Here is a 4,466-nt window from a genome sequence, read left to right as displayed (position 1 = left end):
CCCAAACCTCAGACAGCAGCTCCCCCCCCAACCCTCAGACAGCAGCTCCCCCCCCAACCCTCAGACAGCAGCTCTCCCCCCCCAACCCTCAGACAGCAGCTCCCCCCCCAACCCTCAGACAGCAGCTCTCCCCCCCAACCCTCAGACAGCAGCTCTCCCCCCCAACCCTCAGACAGCAGCTCTCCCCCCCCCCAACCCTCAGACAGCAGCTCTTCTCCACCCCAAACCTCAGACAGCAGCTCCCCCCCCAACCCTCAGACGGCAGCTCTCCCCCCGAACCCTCAGACAGCAGCTCCCCCCCCCCCAACCCTCAGACAGCAGCTCTCCCCCCCCCCAACCCTCAGACAGCAGCTCTCCCCCCCAACCCTCAGACAGCAGCTCCCCCCCCCCCCAACCCTCAGACAGCAGCTCTCCCCCCCCAACCCTCAGACAGCAGCTCTCCCCCCCAACCCTCAGACAGCAGCTCTCCCCCCCAACCCTCAGACAGCAGCTCTCCCCCCCCCAACCCTCAGACAGCAGCTCTCCCTCCCCAACCCTCAGACAGCAGCTCTCCCCCCCAACCCTCAGACAGCAGCTCTCCCCCCCCAACCCTCAGATAGCAGCTCTCCCCCCCAACCCTCAGACAGCAGCTCTCCCCCCCAACCCTCAGACAGCAGCTCTCCCCCCCAACCCTCAGACAGCAGCTCTCCCCCCCCAACCCTCAGACAGCAGCTCTTCTCCACCCTAAACCTCAGACAGCAGCTCCCCCCCCCAACCCTCAGACAGCAGCTCTCCTCCCCCCACAAACATCAGACAGCAGCTCTCCCTCCCAACCCTCAGACAGCAGCTCTCCCCCCCCAACCCTCAGACAGCAGCTCTCCCCCCAACCCTCAGACAGCAGCTCTCCTCCCCCAACCCTCAGACAGCAGCTCTCCCCCCCAACCCTCAGACAGCAGCTCTTCTCCACCCCAAACCTCAGACAGCAGCTCCCCCCCCCCAACCCTCAGACAGCAGCTCCCCCCCCAACCCTCAGACAGCAGCTCTCCCCCCCCAACCCTCAGACAGCAGCTCTCCCCCCCCAACCCTCAGACAGTAGCTCTCCCCCCCCAACCCTCAGACAGCAGCTCTCCCCCCCAACCCTCAGACAGCAGCTCTCCCCCCCCCCAACCCTCAGACAGCAGCTCTCCCCCCCAACCCTCAGACAGCAGCTCTCCTCCCCCCCCAAACCTCAGACAGCAGCTCTCCCCCCCAACCCTCAGACAGCAGCTCTCCCCCCCAACCCTCAGACAGCAGCTCTCCCCCCCAACCCTCAGACAGCAGCTCTCCCCCCCCCAACCCTCAGATAGCAGCTCTTCTCCACCCCAAACCTCAGACAGCAGCTCCCCCCCAACCCTCAGACAGCAGCTCTCCCCCCGAACCCTCAGACAGCAGCTCCCCCCCCCCAACCCTCAGACAGCAGCTCTCCCCCCCCCAACCCTCAGACAGCAGCTCTCCCCCCCAACCCTCAGACAGCAGCTCCCCCCCCCAACCCTCAGACAGCAGCTCTCCCCCCCCAACCCTCAGACAGCAGCTCCCCCCCCAACCCTCAGACAGCAGCTCTCCCCCCAACCCTCAGACAGCAGCTCTCCTCCCCCCACAAACATCAGACAGCAGCTCTCCCCCCCAACCCTCTGACAGCAGCTCTCCCCCCCCAACCCTCAGACAGCAGCTCTCCTCCCCCAACCCTCAGACAGCAGCTCTCCTCCCCCAACCCTCAGACAGCAGCTCTCCTCCCCCAACCCTCAGACAGCAGCTCTCCCCTCCAACCCTCAGACAGCAGCTCTTCTCCACCCCAAACCTCAGACAGCAGCTCCCCCCCCAACCCTCAGACAGCATCTCCCCCCCCAACCCTCAGACAGCAGCTCTCCCCCCCCAACCCTCAGACAGCAGCTCCCCCCCCCCAACCCTCAGACAGTAGCTCTCCCCCCCCAACCCTCAGACAGCAGCTCTCCCCCCCAACCCTCAGACAGCAGCTCCCCCCCCCCAACCCTCAGACAGCAGCTCTCCCCCCCCCAACCCTCAGACAGCAGCTCTCCCCCCCAACCCTCAGACAGCAGCTCCCCCCCCCAACCCTCAGACAGCAGCTCTCCGCCCCCAACCCTCAGACAGCAGCTCTCCCCCCCAACCCTCAGACAGCAGCTCTCCCCCCCAACCCTCAGACAGCAGCTCTCCCCCCCCCAACCCTCAGACAGCAGCTCTCCCTCCCCAACCCTCAGACAGCAGCTCTCCCCCCCAACCCTCAGACAGCAGCTCTCCCCCCCCAACCCTCAGACAGCAGCTCTCCCCCCCCAACCCTCAGACAGCAGCTCTCCCCCCAACCCTCAGACAGCAGCTCTCCCCCCCCCCCAACCCTCAGACAGCAGCTCTCCCCCCAACCCTCAGACAGCAGCTCTCCCCCCCCAACCCTCAGACAGCAGCTCTCCCCCCCCAACCCTCAGACAGCAGCTCTCCCCCCCCCCAACCCTCAGACAGCAGCTCTTCTCCACCCTAAACCTCAGACAGCAGCTCCCCCCCCCAACCCTCAGACAGCAGCCCCCCCCAACCCTCAGACAGCAGCTCTCCCCCCCAACCCTCAGACAGCAGCTCTCCCCCCCCCAAACCTCAGACAGCAGCTCCCCCACCCCTACCCTCAGACAGCAGCTCTCCCCCCCCCCAACCCTCAGACAGCAGCTCTGTCCTCCTCCCCATCCCCAGTTCTCAGACAGCAGCTCTACCCCCCCCCCCCGCAGCTCTCAGATGGCAGCTCTCCTTCTCTCCCACCCTGCAGCTCTCCCCCCCCCACAGCTGTCAGACAGCACATCTAATGTCGCCCTCCCCCTGCCACAGCTCTCAAATAGCACATCCGCCCCCCCCCCCCCCCCCCCCCGCAAGTCTGAAATTGCACCTTTCAGGAGGCTGACATCCCCGGCGCCTCTTGTATGATGCAGGTCTCGGGTCGGGCAGCCAGTGCAAGGCAGAGCACCTGTCAAAGTCAGAAAAATGTCTTAGTGCACACTGCCATATTTGCACCGCACACTGGTCCGTGCTGCGCATGCGTACGCTCTCCCGTGGAAGCGCATACCCGCAATAGCGTGCACGCGCAGTATGCGCATTTACGGTAGAGTTTATGTGATCGTAGCGTGCGACTCATTCGTTACAAAAGTTCACAATTAATGTAGTTTATAGATCATGTTCCCCTCAATAGTTTCTGTAAGTTTGGTTTAGATAGAATGTCCCTGAGCGGAGGAATCCCTCTTTGTATTGCACGAAGGGTCTAACAGGAGTCATACAGCAGTGTTTGATACCCATCGGAAGAGTATTTAATTAGCAATATTCCGGTGTTGGTTTGGAGCGTATTAATCGCTCGTGCGAATAGTTATGGACATAAGAAGTTTATGTCCATTTCTATGATTTGCACATACTCAGGTATGCGGCGGGAAACCCAGTTCCCCACCCACCTGAGCTGTTGGAAATCAGCACAGCCCACCTGTATGAATCAACCTATGACCTTTGGTTACAGTACAGGGCCGAATTCCTGTGTCCAATAAACTGTAGGATTGTAGGGACTAGGAGATTGCATTGTGTGTGGGGCATAAATAGGCAGACCGACCACATCCAGCTCTCACTCTCTCATCAACGGTTATCTGCTGATAATCGGGAGCTGGATATCGAGGCGCAGGCGATCATACCCTTTGTGCGTAAGTTCTCTCCGTAATCATTGTCTTTCTGTGAGCCAATATCTCTCTTTCTCTCTCTATCTCTCTCTCTCCTCTTTTTCTCTTAAATACTTCGTAGTATTATTGTATTGTATTGTGTTAGACTAGGATAGCATTGTAGTTTATCCCTTAGTTAGGTGTTTGGTTAGGAAGTCTTTGTTATATTGTAGTGTATCATTTGTACTGTGTTACTCTTTTACAAGTATACTAGATATAATACAGATTATAGGCTTTGGAACCCTAAACCAGTATCAGTGTATTTACTATAGTATTAAGTGTTCACTTGAGCGTCGGTGACGCTCAAACAGCTTTGTAGATAGTCAGGTTACACAAGGTTGCATTTACACCCTGTACTCACATTAAGGTATTCTGTGTGTTTCATCGGTATAAGGTTTAATATCAAGGTATAGTGTTGTGAGCGTCTGCACCGCTGGTGACCTCCTCGTGGTCTCTAGCGTATGCTACGTTACAGCGAATCTTTCCCCTAGACATAACCAATAACGTGTCCTGTGATCACTAGGCCGTGAGCGAACGTGACGCTTGAGCGTCTCGCCGGCTGAGCGATCGTTACGCAAATAGCGTATCATTACGGTATTTCTTAAGTAAGCAGCGTACAGTGTTCTTAGCTTCATAAGGGTTGTTTATACGACAAAGGAATTTAGCATTGTCAATTGCGGACTCGTCCGGTCCTTTTCACATCTGCACTAGGTAGATCAGCAGACATTATCCCCCAGCAAAGGGTGGGAGGTTGTC

The sequence above is a fragment of the Pseudophryne corroboree genome (assembly GCF_028390025.1).
Source record: "Pseudophryne corroboree isolate aPseCor3 chromosome 3 unlocalized genomic scaffold, aPseCor3.hap2 SUPER_3_unloc_15, whole genome shotgun sequence".
Classification (NCBI taxonomy): Eukaryota; Metazoa; Chordata; class Amphibia; order Anura; family Myobatrachidae; genus Pseudophryne; species Pseudophryne corroboree.
This window is presented reverse-complemented; position numbering follows the sequence as displayed.